Here is a 21,974-nt window from a genome sequence, read left to right as displayed (position 1 = left end):
GGAGTCCAAAAAATTTGGAGTTTTGAAAACCCATTCTCATACATGAGATAAAAATGCTCCATCACGGGCTGGGTGAACACAGAGTTCTGAGGGAAACCCGGCAGAGAGAGTGAGGGCTCACTCGCAGAGTGGGGGGTGTGAATTTTCAGCTCTGGGGTTAGAGAGTGGGCACAGCCATATTTATTCCATCTATCAGTGCTCCCTTTAGGGAGCAAAACACTGCCATTTAATGGAGTCTGGAACTGCTTACACCAAGCTTTGCCTCTGCACACTGGAGGCCCATCTCCACTAGGGCAAGTCCATCTGATAATCAGCAAAACAGGCTCCTCCCCCAGAAGACCAACACAAACAACTCTATCTTACCAAGTTTACTGATCACAGAGGGCAACAAAGCTTCAGCTCTTGGTGAAAACAGTATATAGCATTCTAGGTATTTTTATTCTGTAGTCTCTTAGTATTATTTTTTCAATTCTCTTTTTATTCTTTTTTAAGTTTTATTTTTATATATACTTTATATATGTGCTATTTTTATTTCCTTTCACTGTATTTTACTATATATATGTTTCTTTCTTTCTTCCTTCCTTCCTTCCTTCCTTCCTTCCTTCCTTCCTTCCTTTCTTCTTTTCTTATTTCGGTATCTAGTGTCTTTTAACAAGCAGATCCAGGATCTAGGTTTTTGATTTTTTTTTTCTGTTGTTGTTGTTGTTTTTGCCTCTGTTTTTTTTTTTTTTTTTTTTTTTTCTTTTTTTTTTTTTTTTTTTTTTTCCTCTTTCTTTCTTCTTTACTTTTCTGGACAAAATGACAGGACAGAGAAATTTACCCCAGAAGAAGGAACAGGTGGTAGTACTAACTGCCAGGGATTTAATCAATATGGACAGAAGTAAGATGTATGACCTAGGATTTTTAAAAATGATTATAAAGATACTAGCTGGTCTTGCAAAAAGCACAGAAGACACTAGAGAATCCCTTACTATAGAGATAAAAAACTAAAATCTAGTCAGGCTGAAATTAAAAATGCTATTACTGAGATGCAGTCCCAAGTGGATGCCATAAAAACAAGGATGAACAAATCAGGACAGTGAATCAGTGATACAGAAGATAAAATGATGGAAGGAAGCTGAAAAGAAAAAGAGAAAGGGGTGCCTGGGTGGCTCAGTCATTTAAGTATCTGCCTTCAGCTCAGGTCATGATCCTGGGATCAAGTCAAGCTTCAGGCTCCTTGCTCAGTGGGGAGCCTGCTTCTACTTCTGCCTGCCGCTCCCCCTGCCTGTGCTCTCTTTCTCTTTCTCTGACAAATAAATAAATAAAATCTAAAAAAAAAAAAAAAAAAGAGGGAAAAAAACCTATTAGATCATGAAGGAAAACTTAGAGAACTCAGCAATTCCATAAAGTGAAATAATATTCATACTATAGGAGTCCCAGAAATGAGGAGCAGGAAAGAGGGGCAGAAGGCTTATTTGAACAAATTATAGCTGAGAACTTCCCTAATCTGGGTAAGGAAACAGGTATTCAAGTCCAGTAGGCACAGAGAATCCCCCTCAAAATCAATAAAAATAGGTCAACATCTGAACATATTATAGTGAAGCTTGCAAATTACAAAGATAAAGAGAAAAATCTTGAAAACAGCTAGGAACAAGAGGTCCTTAATCTACAAGCACAGACACAGAAGTCTGACAGCAGACCTGTCTGCAGAGACCTGGCAGGCCAGAAGGGACTGTATCATATATTCAATGTACTAAATGGAAAAAAATATGCAGCCCAGAATACTTTATCCAGCAAGGTTGTCATTCAAAATAGAAGGAGAGTTAAAGAGTTTCCAGGATGAACAAAAAACAAAGGAATTTGTGAAAACTAAACCAGCCTGCAAGAAATATTAAAGGGGTTCCTTTGAGTGGAGAGAGAGCTCAAAAGTAACAAAGATCAGAAAGGAACAGAGACAATCTACAGAAACAGTGATTTTACAGGTAATACAACGACACTAAATTCATATCTTTCAATAGTTACTCTGAATGTAAATGGACTAAATGCTCCAATCAAAAGACATAGGATAAAATGGATTAAAAAAAAATAAGACCCATGGATATGCTGCTTACAAGACTCATTTTAGACCCAAAGGCACCTCCAGACTGAAAGTGAGGGGGTGAAGAACCATTTATCATGCTAATGGACATTAAAAGAAAGTTAGAATAGCCATTCTTATGTCAAACTAGATTTTAAACCAAAAAGTGTAATAAAAGATGAAGAAGGACACTATATCATAATGAAGGGGTCTATCCAACAAGAAGATTTAACAATTGTAAATATTTATGCCCCTAACTTGGGAGCAGCCAGATATATAAACCAGTTAATAAGAAAATTAAAGAAACTCATTGATAATAATACAATAACAGTAGGGAACTTTAACACCCTACTCAGAGCAATGGACAGATCATCTAACCAGAAGATCAAAAAGGAAACAAGGGCTTTGAATGACACACTGGACCAGATGGACTTAATGGGTATAGTCAGAGCATTTTATCCTAAAGCAGCAGAATATACATTCCTTTTGAGTGCACATGGAACATTCTCCAGACTAGATCACATACTGGGTCACAATCAGGTCTCAACCTTTACAAAAAGATTGAGATCATACCATGCATATTTTCAGACCACAACACTATGAAACTTGAAGTCAACCAAAGAAAAAATTGCAAAGACCCCAAGTATATGGAAGTTAAAGAACAACCTACTAGGGAATGAATGGGTCAACCAGGAAATTAAAGAAGAATTTTAAAAATACAGGGAAGCAAATGAAAATGAAAACACAATTCAAAACCTGTGGGATGCAGCAAAAGTGGTCCTAAGAGGGAAGTATAGAGCAATACAGGCCTTCCTCTAGAAGCAAGAAAAGTCTCAAATATACAACCTAACCATACACCTAAAGGAGCTGGAAAAAGAACAGCAAATAAAGCCTAAATAAAGCAGGAGAAGAGAAATAAAGATTAGAGCAGAAATCAATGATATGGGGGGGGGAATACAACAACAGTGGAACGGATCAACAAAACCAGGAGCTGGTTCTTTGAAAAAATTAATAAGATTGATAAACCCCTAGCCAGACTTATCAAAAAGGAAAGAGAAAGGACCCAAATAAATAAAATCATGAATGAAAGCGGAGAGATCGCAACCAACACTGCAGAAATACAATTGTAAGAGAATATTATGAGTAATTATATGACAACAAATTAGGCAATCTGGAAGAAATGGATGCATTCCTAGAAACATATTAACTACCAAAATTGAAACAGGAAGAAATAGAAAACCTGAACAGACCCATAACCTGCAAGGAAATTGAAGGAGTAATAAAAAATCTCCCAACAAACAAGAGTCTAGGGCTGGATGGCCTCCTAGTGGAATTCTACCAAACATTTAAAGAAGAATTAACACCTATTCTTCTGAAACTGTTACAAAAAATAGAAAGGGAAGGAAAACTTCCAAACTCATTCTATGAGGTCAGTGTTACCTTGATCCTCAAACCAGACAAAGATCCTACTAAAAAGGAGAATTACAGACCAATATCCCTGATGAATATTGATGTCAAAATTCTCACCAAGATACTAGCTAATAGGATTCACCAGTACATTAAAAAGATTATTCACCATGACCAAGCGGGATTTATTCCTGGGCTGTAAGTGTGGTTCAACATCCGCAAATAAATGTGATACACCACATTAATAAGAGAAAGGATAAGAACCACATGATCCTCCGAATAGATGCAGAAAAGTCATTTGACAAAATACAGCATTCTTTCTTGATAAAAACCCTCCACCATGTAGGGATAAAGGGAACATCATAAAAGCATATGAAAGACCCACAATGAATATCATACTCAACAGGGAAAAACTGAGAGCTTTTCCCCTAAGGTCAAGAACACGATGGGGAAATCCACTCTCACCACAATTGTTCAAACAGTACTAGAAGTCCCAGACTCAGCAATCAGACCACAAAAAGAAATAAAAGGCATCCAAATCAGCAAAGAAGTCAAACTCTCACGCTTCACAGATAACACGATTCTCTATGTAGAAAACCCAAAAGACTCCGCCAAAAAAATTACTAGAACTGATAAAGGAATTAGGCAAGATCACAGAATATAAAATTAATGCACAGAAGTCAGTTGCATTTCTATACACTAACAATGAGGCAGATGAACCAGAAATCAAAGAATCAATCCCATTTACAATTATACCCCAAATCATAAGATACCTAGGAATAAACCTAACCAAAGAGATAAAGGATCTGTACCCTGAAAACTACAGAAAACTTATGAAAGAAATTGAGGAAGACACAAAGAAATGGAAAAACATTCCATGCTCATGAATTGGAAGAACAAATATTGTTAAAATGTCTATGCTACCAAAAGCAATCTACACATTCAATGCAATCACTATCAAAATACCATCAACATTTTTCAGAGTTGGGACAAACAACCCTAAAATTTGTATGGAACCAGAAAAGACCCTGAATTGCCAGGGGATTGTTGAAAAAGAAAACCAAAGCTGGAAGCATCACAATTCTGGACTTCAAGCTCCATTAAAAAGTTATAATCATCAAGACAGTATGGTACTGGCAGAAAAACAGACACATGGATCAATGAAACAGAATAGAGAAGCCAGAAATGGACCTTCAACTCTATGGTCAACTAATCTTTGAAAGCAGGAAAGAATATCCAATGGAAAAAAAAAAGACAGTCTCTTCAACAAATGGTGTTGGGAAAATTGGACAGCCACATGCGGAAGAATGAAACTGAAACACTTTCTTACACCATACATAGAAATAGACTTAAAATGGATGAAAGACCTAAACATGAAGCAGGAATCCATCAAAATCCAAGGAGGGAACACAGACAGCAACTCTTTGACCTCAGCTGCAGCAACTTCTTGCTAGACACATCTCCAAAGGCAAGGGAAACAAAATCAAAAGTGAACTGTTGGGACTTCATCAAAATAAAAAGCTTCTGCACAGCAAAGGAAATTATCAACAAAACCAAAAGGCAACCTATGGAATGAGAGAAGATATTCACAAATGATATATCAGATAAAGGGCTAGTATCCAAAATCTATAAACAACTTATCAAACTCAACACCCAAAGAACAAATAATCCAGTCAAGAAATAGGCAGAAGACATGAACAGACATTTCTCCAAGAAGACATACAAATGGCCAATAGACACATGAAAAAATGCTCAACATCACTCAGCATCAGGGAAATACAAATCAAAACCACAATGAGATAACACCTCATGCCTGTTAGAATGGCTAAAATTAACAACTCAGGAAACAACAGATGTTGACGAGGATGTGAAGAAAGGGAAACCCTCTTACACTGCTGGTGGGAATGCAAACTGGTGTAGCCACTCTGGAAAAGAGTATGGAGGTTCCTCAAAAAGTTAAAAATAGAGATACCCTATGACCCAGCAATTGCATTACTAGGTATTTATCCAAAGGATACAAAAATTGTGATTCGAAGGGGCACATGCACCCCAATGTTTATAGCAGTGATGTCCACAATAGCCAAATTATAGAAAGAGCCTAGATATCCATTGACAGAGGAATAGATAAAGAAGTGGTATATATATTCAATGGAATATTACTCAGCCAGCTAAAGAATGAAATCTCGGCATTTCCAGTGACGTGGATGAAACCAGACAGTAGTATGCTAAGCGAAACAAGTCAGTCAGACAAAAACAAATACCATACGATTTCACTCACATGTGGAATTTAAGAAAAAAAAAACAACAACAGGTGAACAGAGGGGAAGAGAAGGAAAAATAAAATAAAATAAGATGAAAACAGAGAGGGAGAGAAACTATAAGAGACTCTTAACTATAGGAAATAAACAGAGTTGCTGGTGGGGATGTGGGTGGGGGGATGGGGTAATTGGGTCATGTGCCCTAAGGAGGGCACTTTATGTAATGAGTGTTATATGCAACTGATAAATCACTGAATTCTACCCCTGCAACTAATAATACACTATATGTTAACTAAACTGAAATTAAAAAAACTTTTTAAAAAATAAAAGCTAATATAGGAATCTACCAAAAAAAAAGAATAAAGGTAATTTTACGTAGAAATAATTCATAATTGCTAGGATGAAATGTAAGCGACTGTTTATATAATATCTTTAATGCATTAGTCCAATGGCAGAAACCACAAATTATGTGACTAATTTAAAAGTGATATTTGAGATAACAGAACATAATTAAAAATCAAATTGTATAAACAAACAATATTAGAAATGACACAAATAGCTTTATAAAACAATAAAATAATTTCCCCAACGATATAAGAAAATTAATATAAAACAAGGATAGGCAATTCATAAAAGAGGAATTACAAATGAGCAATAAACCTGAGAGTTATCAATCTCTCTGCAATTAAACTGACGAGAAGATAGATTTTCCATAACTTATGTTGCCAAATTTTTAGAAGATTGCTAATACTATATTAATGTGTCATAAAATGGTACTTTTTTCCTCTGTACATGAAAATAATAGATTAACTTTTGGGTGAGGCCAATTTGAAAACAAGTTTGTGTCAATTTTGCAATAGCCATACAATGAATAAGAAAAGTCATTTAAAATGATACTATAGGGGCACCTGGGTGGCTCAGTCGGTTGAGCGTCTGCCTTCAGCTCAGGTCATGATCCTAGGGTCCTGGGATTGAGTCCTGCATGGGGCTCCTTGCTCAGCAGGGAGCCTGCTTCTCCCTCTGCCTGCCTCTCCCCCTGCTTGTGCTTTCTCTCCCCAAAGAATAAATAAATAAAATCTTTTTAAAAATAATTAAATACAAAAATTAATAAAATTATAACATAGATGCATAATTAAAATAATTATCATAATTTATGCAGAATGATAGAAACAAGCCAGAAAAAAAGGTAGATTGTATCCCATTTCAGTTAAAAGTACATATAAAACCAAATACATGTCTACTTTTTCATCTGTGTAGAAAAATCAGCCCCAGACTTCGCCTTCTGTATCCCATTCTTCGCTTATACTCAAATATATATAACAATTTCTTAAAAATTGGCAGTTATAAGGAAGAATTTTTTTAGCAGTTAGGGATGCAAATAATTAATTAACACAAAGTACTTGAGGAAGTTAAAAGCTGATACTAAACTGAGTTCAATATAATGTTTTGTAAAACACTCAAATTACTAAAAATATGCATGAGGTATTATCAATGCTATTGAAGTCTGGTAGGTAATGGCAAACCATAAAAACTGAAAATTTCGAACCTCCCTAGTCAGACTATAGTTACTTCTCATACCTGACTTCCATAACATGGGGAACCATACATCATTATTTTTCCTAATTTCACATATAAATAATTACTACTCATCATGAAGTGTTTATACCACGTACTCTACCATTGGAGAAATTAACTATTTTCCTTATTTTTATTATAATCTTTACATGCATTACCTCATTTCAGTTCTTCACAATAATTGGTTATGTAAACGTTATCTTCATTTTCTAATGCAAGGAAAAAAAAACCCTCTAAGGGATTAAATAATTTTCTAAAGATTTATCACACACAGATATAAAGGACAGAACCGAGATTGAAAGTCCAGTGTGTTCTTCTCTAGAGTTTGGGGTCTACTCTAACGTGCCATGCTGTGTGCAGGACACTCTACCTAAGCGAGTTACAAAGAAAGGAACATAATAGTAGGACCATTTATAATACACATAAAATAACATGAGCTCTATATTTTTTAAAAAGTGTTTGAAGGGAAAATACTTACACCAAGAAAATCCATGAAATAAAGATCTGTTGCAACTGAGAACCAAAAATTGTCCAGAGTTTCTGTCTTGGAAATAAAGGTTGGGGGTGGGGGGGCAGAGAGAGATATCTGGATCTCATTATCTCATAAAAGAAAGCAAACTCATTCATTCAATCCATGTGAGCAGCAACCCGCCTTAAGAAGCACTGCACTGGGAATGAACTGTGTTCTAGTTGTCTTGCTTCCTATTTGTGACACCCCAGGCGAGTACCCGGACTTTGCACACAACGTTTAAGTTGCAAAATGAACACGGTGCATTAATCGCCAACCAGCATTCTTATCTAATGTTTCAATCACATTCTGACCCAAGAGGAAAATGAGATACCTTAAACCCATAAATATAGCTTTATCTATTATGGGTTCATTAGGTAAAAATATATTAGTAGTCTTTTGAAGTAGAACTTCAACTACTCCTTTGTCAAAAATTATAGAATAATGTAAAGACTATGAGCTTTAACATAGGAAAGATCTTTTTAAATTCAATTTCACTATTCTTTATGTGGGCAATGCTATTCCCTAAACTGTAAGCCACATGAAAACAAAGACCATGCGTACATTCTTTACTACTGATTACCAAAAACTAGTGCGATGGTGGCGCCTGGGTGGCTCAGTTTTTAAGCCTCTGCCTTTGGCTCAGGGCGTGATCCCAACGATCGAGCCCCACATCAGGCTTCTCCAATGGGAGACTGCTTCTTCCTCTCCCACTCCCCCCTGCTTGTGTACCCTTTCTCGCTGGCTGTCTCTCTCTGTCGAATAAATAAATAAAATCTTAAAAAAAAACTAGTGCGATGTTATATAGTTTGGTGCTAAACATAAGAAAAAACTGCTTAATACATAAATTTATTTAAAAATTTATTTATTTTAAAATAAATTTACATCTTTAAGTCAAAATGTAGCTAGTAATACCTACATCACAGGGTTATTGCAAGAATGAATTAGATAATACAGGCAAAGAAAGGGCTTAATAAAGAGTCTGTCAGTTATAATGAAATAAATAGAAACTATCCATGTCATAATTATGCAACTCATCGTAAACATTGCATTATCCAGAAGTCTCAGCTAAACCTAAAAAAAAGGACGCTGAAAAAGATATTGAGAATACTCTACACCTAACATGTTATTTAAATGTGTGGTCTTTAAATTATCGATATGCTTTTCTTCTTTCATTTCTTAAAATCAGGATTATAGAACCACGAGCACACATACCTTGATTTGCTAAATAGCATTGCTTATTTCTGAGAATTTGCCCTCATTTATGAAGCCCAACTAGAGTCCAACTTTAATGTTTCCACATTTCATTTGGATGAAAACTGTGAGTACAGACACCTACTGTGTCTTTGCATTCTTGTCAATTGAGAATTTTCTCTGATCATGAATTGCTTGCGGTTCTTTCTCTTCCTTAAAGAAACAAAAACAACATAATGCAAAACCTAAAAAGCTACTGACAAAGGCTCGTCAATATTTTCTTTCTTCCGGAGAACCAGCATGTGAAAACTACGATGAAAATCTCTTTACCCTCAACCTCAGGTAATTTAGTGTCACCCCTAGGTAATTACATGAATAATTTCTCTCTTCTCTAATCTCAAAAGAATCCAAATAAGAGTTTTATGTCAACAGACACCCTACCAAAATAACATGCCCTTTTATTTTTATGAATATCATGGTAGATACAAGTGTAATTGCAGCTTCTTCTCTATAACATAGAAATTGAATTAAGAGATGTTGCTTTTACTGCCCTTTGTTCACTAGAAATGAATACGGCATGCTGATATGGTCTGTCATGAAATATATATATTCATATATTTAAACTATACTTTCAATCATAAGAGTATTAGAGAGGAAGAGGGCTTCAGTCTAGCATCTGATTTTATAGGTGTCCTGGATTGTGTTCTCCTGAAGAAACTCAGATGAGGATGTGCAGCAAGTGATGTATTAAGGACGCACCTCAGATGGGTAAGGAAATAGGAGAAGCAAGAAAGGGAAGAAGTCAAAAATGAGTGTGATTTCAAGCAAAGTCCTAGCCTCAGACTAATCATGAAGAGGAGCTCTGGAATGTATAACATCTCAGAATTTATTTCCATCCAGGAAGGAAGGGACTGTGTCCTCGCACTTCTGCACAAGGCAGTCTTTGGCTAAGGGCTGCTACAGGGCCACATAAATTCCAACACACTTTCAGCCCTGCATTTTCTAGCAAAATGTGCCCTGTCTTATAAGGAGCAGTGGAAGTGCAGGTGATTAGAAGTGAAAGAACACAGATGTTGGGGAAGGAGCAAACAGAAACAATAAAAGGATCCAAGGGGATCTGGGTAGAATACTGACAGTGTTTGATACAGGGATGAGGAAACTGGGTTGCAAGATAACTTAGGTAAAACACACAAAGTCACAGAGCTAATCGAATCTAAGAGTGATCGAAGATCACACAGTGATCGAATCTAAGTCTCCTGAATCATAATCGAGGATGTGCTTGTGTTGGTTTAAAGCAAATACCAGGATATCAACCACTGATAATTCCAATTAATTTAAATAAAGACAGATTTGTTAGTTTATGACTTGTCTTGCAATTCTCCCATATGACAAGAGTAATTTAAAAATTACTGTTTTGGACCCTTCTATTGCTAATGATATTACAGTTCTAATTCATTCCCACTTTTATGAACTCAGTTAAGCAGACATTCAAACTTCGTTTTGGGAGATGTGGGTTTTGTTTTTTTTTTTAAGATTTTATTTATTTATTCGACAGAGATAGAGACAGCCAGCAAGAGAGGGAACACAAGCAGGGGGAGTGGGAGAGGAAGAAGCAGGCTCATAGCAGAGAAGCCTGATGTGGGGCTCGATCCCCTAACGCCGGGATCACACCCTGAGCCGAAGGCAGACGCTTAACCGCTGTGCCACCCAGGCGCCCCAGACGTGGGGTTTTTTAAGTTAATTTTCTAGAGAAAACAATAAAAATTACATGACAAATCAGTTTGCTATTTCCATAAACAGAACTTAAAATTATAGATCTATTCAAACTTTAACATACGAACATAACTATTTTCCTAACATATACATTTGTGCTAGCTCATTTTTACTTAGTAGCCCCCAAATGTAAAATTTTTGCACATATTATGCCAGTCGAAACTGTTATGCATGAAACTTCCTAAGTCTTTAGCATCTAGGAAAGGATTCTGTCTTTCACAGCTTTCATATCTGGACTTACATTAGATACTATCTAATGAACAAATGCCCCATGTGTTCGTGGTTTACCAAGAATAATAATAAAATTGGAAGTGATGCAGTCATTGTTTCAGCTTTCCTTAAAAATATTTTTTATTAAAAATTTTACTAAAATTTTTTTAAAATTCTGAATTAAGCCACCAGGAAGAAAATTGGGAGAGAATTACAGAGGCATATTAAAAGATGCTTGGAAAGTTATTTCCTCATTTCATGAGCAGATTTTCATTGCTTGTCCACACAAAGAAAAAAAAAAGTAGATAGAAACCCTGATAAGTAACAAACTATTCCCCTTCTCTTTGTTTATGAAGGAAAAAAAAAGTGAGAACCCCTCTGCTATGAGGACAGATATCATACAACAGGATGGTTCTTTCTTCAGCAGGAGGGTGGAAGTTGGTTTGACAATTGCTAATATAATTTATTTTAATAGCCTAACAGAACACAAGAAGCCTTCTCAAGTTTACATTGTTATGTTTTGCATGAGACGTATGAAAGCAATTGAAATGAAATGTGAAAGATATAAAGATTATGGTTAACACCTGGCACAGTACTTTTGCACAGTAGGCATTTAAACAAGTATATTGAATCTGCAAATGTCTCCCTCTTAAAAATACAAATGCGAAGTCATTTCTTGATAATATATAATAAATACTATTTTTAGACTGTTTTCCCCATGATGATGCCCTTTGATTTTTTTCTGACTCTTATCTACCTTTGTGTTTCCCACTCTCTCAAGCTTTTTGTCCATCAAGGGACCTTAGAAACCCAAATCCTTATTAGCTATCTCTCATCCTCACCAGCCCATGAAATGTATGAAGATAATGCTGCAATTTTAGAGGGGTGGGGGACATTCAGCCTTATGTTTCTTCTTTCTTTTCATTTTTTAGTTTCATTTTCACTTTTTTCTGGGTAAGTCTGCCTATATACTTAACGGAAATTAAGAACAAGAAATAGTCCTAAGCAAACTTTGTCTACTTATCCCCACCTATTCATCACAACAATTTAATTTAAAATGAGGTGACAGGTCAGGATTTTAGACACACACACACATCAAGTGCAAATTCAAAACCCTTTTCTAAAACCACATAGAAATAATGCTTTTACTCATAACCTTTTGAGATATTTCATACTACTGGTTTCCTGATTAGCATTGATAATGAATATTTGATCATATTTATGTATACCATGTAGGTAGTGCCTTTTAATGAAATAAAATACATTAATTACTTGAGAGGTAAGGTATTATACAAGCAGAAAATTAATCTCTGGAACACTTTATTTACCTATTGGTGGGACACCAGATGACAAATAGTGTCATGAGGCATACTGCTGCTTGAGAAATGAATCTGAACACTATTTAGACCTAAATGAAATGAAACTGTCTTTTCTAATAGATCCTCTATAGTATTATTTTTAGGATTGAGGACTCTAGTTTTCTTATATCCTAAAAATATGTTAGAGTCTTCCAATTTTATGTAAGAAAATAGTTTCTATGACAGAGTTTACTCATATATTAGTCTCTTTTTAATGAGATACCTATTTGCGATACACATTTTTTGTATCAAAAATCTAAGCACGTCCCTTAAGTGGAAATAAACAAAGAAAAAATATTTTGAGATGATTAGGTAGATGGAACACCATTTCTAAAGCAAACAGGTAACAAAGGACCAAGTTTAAAATCCATTCACACCAGCTCATGTAAGTGCATCTATTTGAAATCTTGTATTTTTGTACAGATCAGCACTAGTGGGGCTCCATAGTCTGGATACTGTACCATATTATTCCATCTAAACCCAACACCAAAGACAAATTGCACCCCACTTTTTTGTGCCTGAGAAAAAGAGTCAATAAAAGACCTGTAAGGATTTCCATTCTTTTGAAATGTACTTTCAAGGAAGGAAGTGGAATAAGACAGAATAAAACCATGATAATAGAAGAAAAATGTGATAACAAAGAGGTTAGGAAAGTAGCATGAACTGGAAAGAAGATACTTTATTGAATTGTGCTACAATAATACAGAAAAATAAGTAGAATGTTTTGCTTCACTCATGATACTATCTGCAGAAATTGTCCCTAAACACACAGAAACTGCAATACAACATTAAAAAAATAGTTACAAGACCACAGTATTTCCATCTTTCTATTAAAATTATCATGCCTCAGGTACCTGGCTGGCTCAGTCAGAAGAGGATTAGACTCTTGATCTCAGGGTCATGAGCTCGAGCCCTGTGTTGGGTGTAGAGACTACTAAAAACATAAATAAATAAATAAATTTTAAAAAATTACCATGCCTTTGTAGTCACAGATGATTCTAGACAAAACTGTCTCCATTTTCATAGAAAAGTTTTTTTGTTTCTGCTTTAATATTATATTGCTTTCATTTCATATTTTATGGCTTAAAGCTCATCAGCAAATAGATTATTTCACCTGCATATGCTCATTTTATACTTAAATATATACAGGGATTGATTCACAAAGCATATTGCTTTCAGAGACAATTTTCACATTACCTAAAAATCATTCCATGTTGTGATAATGATTGTAATTATCACTCAACCCCTAATGACATGGAATTCTTCTGCAGTTACACTCATCTTGAAATTCTAAGTCCCTTCTAACAACTGCTGAAGCCTGTCACAGCAGTCATTAACACTTGAAGAATTTTTTTGCAAGTGTCCCTCAGAACAACTCCAACCTAACACTGTCAGTTGGCGATAGAGAGTTCACTTATTTCGCATACTAATCAAGGAAGAATCCCAACAACTCCATGAGGAGAGGATGTGGGGAAAGTAGCAGTATATAGGGACATTTACTTTCACGAAATGAACTCAAAACATGAACTTGGGAAATAAGAATATAAATTCCAGGAAGAAGAATCTTTGAAAGTTTTCAGATCCATGGCATGCTGTGGAGTATACTGTAATTCTACAATGGAACTACAGGAGCAGTGCCTGAGAAAAGAAACAAATGAGAATGAGTGAAGAGAAAAAAAAAAGAACCAGCATTTGTTTTCTCATCTGCCTCCCAGCTGTGAATAACCTTCAACTCATTCTTCATGGTAAATCAAGGAAGACACTAACATTTGTTTGAACAAATACTATATGCCAAGCAATGTATGTATATATTCTTTATAGAGTGTCATCTTTATACAACTCTTTGAGATAGGTAATATAAACATTCAGATGAAGAAATAAGTGAGTAGAACTTACCTGAAGTCAGAACTTATGCCATAAGGTCAAACTGCCTCTCAGTGATGGAATAAGCTATTGTTATGACCCACTGATTTTCAAACGTTACAGAGTGAGGACTTGCAGTTTCCAATCTGACATAGAAAAAACTTGAAAGTCATCACTCTCATCTTCACAATAAGAAAAAAACCCGAACACACTGAAAATCAACAACTCTTCTCAAATCCATTAAAGAACTGTGGTCAGAGGGCACACTGCCGCCACCCAAACAGAAGGCACAGACAGATAGAGAGCATCACAGCTTACTAGGAGTAGTAGCCTAGGCACAGATTCCTGCAGCTGGAGCCCATACCAGAAGGAACACCAGCTATGACTTCACTGACTGGAGGATCAGTGTGGACTAGCTTGGGAGTTAAAAACTGGGGGGACTCTATATTTTTGTAAATTTTACCTCTAAGAGCTCCACGAGGTTCTCACTATGAAGATGGGAAGGGAAAAAAAATCCCATTCTGCTTCTGGCAGGGATACGGTGAAAAAACATAACCATTTTTTAATATCCCCAGAGTTCTACGCTCTTGTTAATAAGGCCTGTCCTTAAGAAAAGAAAACACCGTACCAAAGACTAACACGCTGATTGCACCAAAGTCTAACTTGCCCAGAGGAAGGGAAGTACCCAAAACCAGCCTCTTTTAGCCTTCCTGGCTCACCTATCGGCAGCAGGGGACTGAGAAACATTTGTGAGGAACACACCTGACTAAAAGACTAAGATATAATCATCTAACCACCTAACTTACACCTAACCATCTACATCAACAGGGCTCCTATATGATCATGGGAAATTACAGCTAAAAAGCTGCAATCTTCTGACCCTGTTTAACAAACGGTCTTTAGGGAAACCCGAAAGTAATAGAAGAGAAAAAAGCAAGAACACTAGCAGAAATGCTAGTTTCTGATATCACAGCTACAGCAGACAGTAAACATAGGCTAATTCCTAACCAGATAAACATAAAAATGTCAGACTATTTTCCCCATTTCCTTTTACCTACTACATCATCTATTGACTTTAAACAAAAAATTTCAAGTCATACTAAAAGGTAAAAAAACAGTCTGAGGAGATAATGCAATCATTAGGTCCAAATTCAGCTATGGCTGAAAATCTGGAATTATCAAACTTGGAATTCTTTATTAATTATAATTAAACTCTAAGGGCTCTCCTGAAAAAAAGTAGACAGCATGCAAGAACAGATGTATAATGTAAGCAGAGTGATGGAAACTCTAAGAAGAATCAAGAAGAAAACCTAGAAATTAAAAACACTGTGATAGGAATGAGGAATGCTTTGATAGGCTTATCAGTATACTGGGCATGGCCAAGGAAAGAATTAGGGCTCTTGAAGAGGTTAATAGAAACTTCCCAAGTAGAAAAGCAAAGAGAAAAATGAATAGGAAAAAAATAAAATACAAAACTGGAACATCCAAGAACTGTGGGACACTTATAAAAGGTGTACCACATGCAAAGGATTTACCAGAAAGAAGAGAAAGAGAGAGAGAAACATAAGAAATATTAAATACAAAAGGTTGAGTGTTTTCCAAAATTAGTGACAGACAGGAAACCACACCTCTAGGATACTCTAAGAATTATGTGCTGGATAAATATATTTTAAAAAATTATACCTATACATATTATATTTAAACTTCAGAAAATCAAAGACAACGAAAAACCTCGAAAAGAAGCCAGCTTTGGGAAGTGGGGGTGGGGGGAGGCATTTCACCTATAGAGAAACAAAAATAATAGTCATATCAGACCTTTCTTCAGACACCATGTAATCAGGAGGGGACTAGGGTAAGATATTTAAAGTTCTGAAAGATTAAAAACAAAGAAACTAAAATTATATATCCAGCAAAATTATCCTTCAGAAGTAAAGAAGAAATACTTTATCATACAAGCAAATATTAAGAACATTTGTCACCAGTTGATTTGCAAGAAATGTTAAAAGCTCTTCCGAGAGAAGAAAAATTTAATAAGTCAGAAAATGTTACGGGTTAGATCTACATTAAAAAAAAGAGCTTTATAAAAGTAATAAATTAAGATATAATAAAATATTTTATTTTTTCTTATTCCTAATTGAGCTAATTGAAAGCAGCAGTTTGCTTAAAATAATAACAGCGACAACATATCAGGTGATGATAGCTCAGGGATAAGGGAAATAAATGATAGTAATGTAATAATGGATGGGAGGGAAGAATTGGGAATACTCTGCAATAAATTGCCTACACTACCAGGGAAGCACTACAGTGCTACTGAGAGTGTCCATGGAGTGTAAATGAATATTGCAACTTCAGACAACCATTAAAAAAATTAAAAGTCACAGAGTATATCTGAGAGAATCTTCCTCTTCCTCTCTCTCAATATTGTCCAATTCACTTTTCTGTGTCCAGGCATCGTGGGCAGGTCTCCCAGGCTGGGTTTCAGCTTATTGGTGGGAAAGATCCACTGCAATTTTCAATAATTCCAAGACAATGGAATGAAAGTTGAACTCTGACATTTCAAAAATGCAATGTGCTCTTTACTTCAGCTTAATCAAAGTGAAAAAACAGGAATGTAAAAAATACACTAGGGAGCATGACAGAGATCATCCATCACAAAAAGTGCTCAAAAATCCTCTACTTGGAGCAGACTGTTTTGAAAAGTGAACATGCAACCTAGAGGTTTTTGATCTCAAATGAAGCATGTTGATTAATCAAAAGTTCATGCCTGTCTGCCATTTTCTGTAATAATAACAAGACAATCAGTGGGGTTAAAGCAATGGTTGCCACAGTAGATGAAGAAATCAGCATGTCATTACACAAAATGTTTCCTTGTCTTTTTTACACTCATTCTCTCATCAGTTAAGTCATATCTCCATGAGTTTCAAAGTAAAATTATGAAAAAAAAGGAAGGTGTAAACTGTAAATTGTTTAAATAACCATTTCAGTAGAATGTGGCTACAAAGTAGAGAAAAATAGTTTTGTATTTAAAGGAAATATGCGATCACTATTTGTTTCTCTTTCTAGCCAAACCAAATATGAGTTGGACAGATTCACACATGTTACTCTATTGGTATTGAAATGAGTATTTCAATTATCATTCCCTCCAATCTCTAATCAGAAATCCAATCTGTTCTTTTAGAAAAAAGCTCCTGGCTTAAAATTTTTTAATCTCTGCAAAACTGTTTTACACCCACATTGTTTTCTTTAATAGCTCCATCCTCTTAACTGCTAAAGTTTTATGTGTATTTATGTAAGGCTTGGAGTGCATCATGCATTATGCATCCTGCTGTTAGCTTCAGGGCAACAGGGGCAGTGCTCCATGAATGCAAGGGCATCTATTGAAAGTTTATAGATGATTCGGCATCTTTCCTCCAAATTAGTAATGATTTTCAAGCGGAAAAAAACAGATCCCAATGTGAGAAGAGAAAACATTATGAAAGGAGACAAAAGTAAAAAATGTCTCCCCAAGCCTTCTATTCCAAAATATGTCACTAATTTTTTTTTATCTTGAATTTTATTTTACTGCAATCAGGTTCCAAGTATCATTTTCCTGGGCCCATCTAGTAAACCTCAGAAAGTGCACCATTCCCAATGTTCCTGCTTTTCTGGTATGAGTTACTATAACTTCTGCAAAAGCCTCCTACCTCGTCTCCCTGCTTCTCTACTTGCCCCATTGTCTATCCTGTAAGAATAATTCTTAACATGCAAGGCAGAAGAAATCTGCTAGAGCCTTCCACAGCTCCAGTGTAAGGATGCAACCAAAAGCTTCCAAAGGCCTAAGAGACCTTCCATGATCCTCACTCTCCTCCCTACCTTTTCTTCTTCCTCCTGCTCTTCCTCACTCACCCTGCTCCAACACTCTAGCCTTTGCTATTTCTAGACTAAAATGGGCACATTCCTGTCTGAGCGTCTTTGCACTGGTTATTCCCTCTGCCAAGAAAGCTCTTTACCCATATAACCTAAGTGGCTAATTTCCCTACCTCTTTTAGGACTTTACACAAATGTCACCATCCTTGTGATCTTCCCAGAATCTTTTTTGAATGTCCTGGTGAAGTGTTGCTTGGTCCATCCACACTCTGTGTCATGTGTAGTAGTTTGAATGCTTTATTTAAAATAGCCAATCTATTCCCACACATGCAATTTTGGTGCCCCGTATTCTCATCTGATTTTCTTTGCTTATTTATTTGGTTGTTTTTTTCTTATTTGTGTCCCCCAGCTATAATGTAGGAGTTACAAAGGTGAAATCTTTGGATTTTGTTAGTTGAGAGCCCCAGAACCTAGAGTACTGCCTGGTACACGTTGGGCACAGAAAATATTTGTTGAATCAAATTGCTGAATTTCTTGACAACTTTCCCACCAACCTATTCCCCAGCATTACTTTTCCTGTACATTCAATATTTGGCCAACCACACAATCTCACAGATGATGAAAAAAAGTCTTTTAAAAATCCTTATTGTCTGCTGTATTTCTGATAAATTGTAACCGTTTGGTTGATGACCGTAATAATGGATAATACAAGCAACGTATTTAATTTTTTTTCAAATGAGCAACAGAGCGTAAACCAATGTAAATTGCTCACAATGTATATTTCCACCCACTGCATTTCCTCTGATAAGAACCAGAGATCAACAATCCTTTTATATAGTAGAATCCATCATCAATTGAGGCCAAGAAACTGGGCCTTTGAAAACATGAATCAAGTAGAATGGTGCTGGGGCATTTTGCTCTACCACATATTTAAGCTTCCTGTTAATACTAATAATATCTGACATTTCTTTGATTCTAAAAGAATCATGGCTTTGAGTCATCTTGTGCACAAAGCAGCAGGTCTTTTTTCGCTGTCATCAATCGTCAGAGACCTGTCAGTTTTGGAACACTAGATGACAGACTCGTATCATTTTGCTTCCTCTGAGTAAGTCAGTTTCATTTCCACATATTGCTGATTACCTAATTTTCACTTGTGTACATATTGGAGATGTTGTGGTTGATGTGATGTGCAGAATACTAAATTCTAACTCATTACTCATTTGGAAACCTAAAGCCTGGAAATAAATAACAGTAGGACTTCCCAGAATCTTTTTTGAATGTCCTGGTGAAGTGTTGCTTGGTCCATCCACACTCTGTGTCATGTGTAGTTGAGACAGTAATTCACATTAAGAAATAGAAATCTCAGTTTCTCTTAGCCCATAAATTCTAGATTTTACTCCCTGACAAAAAAGCCCACTATCGATACAGTTTAGAAAGCAGGAAGTCATTCTTAGTCTGCTCCTGACTGGCACTAGACTTGCAGCAGACAGCACACGCTCCAACCTCCTTGAGCAAACAACACAGCATTGTTGGAGAGTGAACCAGAGTTTGTCATGTCTCCAAAAGGAGACATGTCAACTTTGGCATGATCGTATCTGACATGCTTTCTACTGCTCCAAAGATTTTCCCACTTATTATCTTCATGTGGCTTTATAACAGCCCTGTAAAAAGATGTGATACATCTGATTTCCCAAATGTTTTGTGAAAAGAAATTAAGACGTTAAAAGGTCAAATGATTCCCAAAATGTCAAATGTTGAGGTTGATGCATTTAGGGAAACAATCCTGATGCCCTGCCTTTTAGCTCTGTTCTTTTAAATAGTATTCTACACGGTGTGTAGTATACATGCAGAGTCATTCCTATGATAAAACATGAATTCAGTGAGAAATCTGAAATGCCCTCTATGCTTCCATCTGCATTTGTTTAATCTCGTCTTTTATGCATCTCCACTGTTACTGCTGGTTGTCCCCAGAAGGTTTTCACATGTGGACTCAAACAAACACATATCCATCTGGCATAGGGATCTTCTGCCAGCCTGTACTGGGTGACCCTATGCCCACTGAGCAGGCACCATCTCCCTGTGTGCTCAGTTAATGCTTCTCTAGGAGACGACTGTCCTATTGAGCCTGTAACACCTAACACCACACCAACAGCCTGCTGCTTCCCATTGGTCCTCATTGGCCATATTCTCTGCAGAAATGGAAAGAATGGTCCTTGTCCATCAGGCTCTAACTATATCAGATTGGGTACAGAAGCCTCATTATCTTTTTTTCTTCTTAGCCTCTCTTTTCTCTTACTCTAAACATATGAAAAGATGCTCAACATCACTAATCATTACGAAAATGCAAATCAAAACCTCAGTGAGACCTCACCCCCACTGGAATGGCTTATTATGAAGGAAAAAAAAAAAAAAAAGGCTGGTCAGCAGGTGAAGAAATCAGAACCCTTGCATTTTTTGCTGGTAGAATCTAAAAAGGTGTAGTCACTCTGAAACCATATTGGGGTTCAAAAAACTTAACATAGAATTACCATTTGATCCAGCAATTCAACTTCTGAATATATATAAAAGAGAACTGAAAGCAGGGACTTAAACAGGTATTTGTGTTTCACTAAACAAACCAGCATTATTTACAATAACCAAAAACTGGAACAACCCTAATGTCCATCCAGTGGTGAATGAATGGATAAACAAAATGTGGTATATACATAAAACAGAATATTTTTTAATCTTAAACTAATCACGAAATTCTGATTCATGCTATAACATGGAAGAACTTTGAAGGCATTATACTAAATAAAATAAGCCAGATACATAAGGACAAATAATGTATAACTCCATTTTTATAAAGTACCTAGAATCGTCAAATTCTTAGAGACAGAAAGTAGAATAGTGGCTACCAGGGGTGGGTGGGGGGATGGTGAGTTGGTATTTAAAGGGTACAGAATTTGAGTTTTGGAAGATGAAAACTGTTCTGGTGATAGATAGTGGTGATGACTGAACAACAACATGAATTGTGAATACTCTTTAGTTTCCATTTGTTCAAAATTCTTTAACATAGTCCCCAAAACCCTACACTATCAAGCTCATCTCATCCTGTGCCCATTAAGCGTACTTCTGTGCCCCAAAAGGATCTAGTTGCAGCTAGGAGAATATATCTTTGGTTTATCATGGCCTTTCTATATGCTATTCCTTCTAGATGAACCGTTCTACTACATTTAGAATTTCATACTTTTACCAAAAAAGCAATATATTTATAAGTATTCTGTGCTTTGAAAACTTACAAAATGTATGTAACAGTGTTAAATATATATTTGCAACTAGTTTTTCATACATTACCTTATGTATTTTAGCTTTATCTATATCTGAGATACTTCGTTTTAATTACTATGCAGAATTTTATTGCAATGATACACTAAAGTTAATTTATCTGTCTCCATTCATTTATTTTCTCTCCAATTACTTATATCTATTTCCAGATGAACTTCTGAGTTTGTCAAGAGTAATATACATAGAAGCAAAGTTGATGGATATTAAAATATGACAGATGAGCATCTTTAACTTTGTTATTTTGCCAAATTGAATCTTGTGGTAGTTAAATTTACAACCTCATAAGCAACCTATAAAAATGCTCATTTTACTGCATCCTTGCCAGCAACTAGCATTACAGATTTTTAAAACATTTTTCCCAGTCCGAAAAGTGAGAAATTATATATTGTTGTTGCTCTAATTTACATTTCACTGATCAATAGTAATGTGGAGCATCTCGTAATATGTATATTTGCCTTTTGGATTCTTATGTAAATTGATTGTTCAAATCCTTGTTCCATTTTGCAATTGTGTTGATTTGTCCTTATTAAGTTTTAGGAGTTCTTTGTATATTTTGATTAAAAATCTTTTATTTAGTTTCTGTATCTTGGTAAGTC

The sequence above is a fragment of the Ursus maritimus genome, unplaced genomic scaffold, assembly GCF_017311325.1.
Source record: "Ursus maritimus isolate PB19 unplaced genomic scaffold, ASM1731132v1 scaffold_1, whole genome shotgun sequence".
NCBI classification, from domain to species: Eukaryota; Metazoa; Chordata; class Mammalia; order Carnivora; family Ursidae; genus Ursus; species Ursus maritimus.
This window is presented reverse-complemented; position numbering follows the sequence as displayed.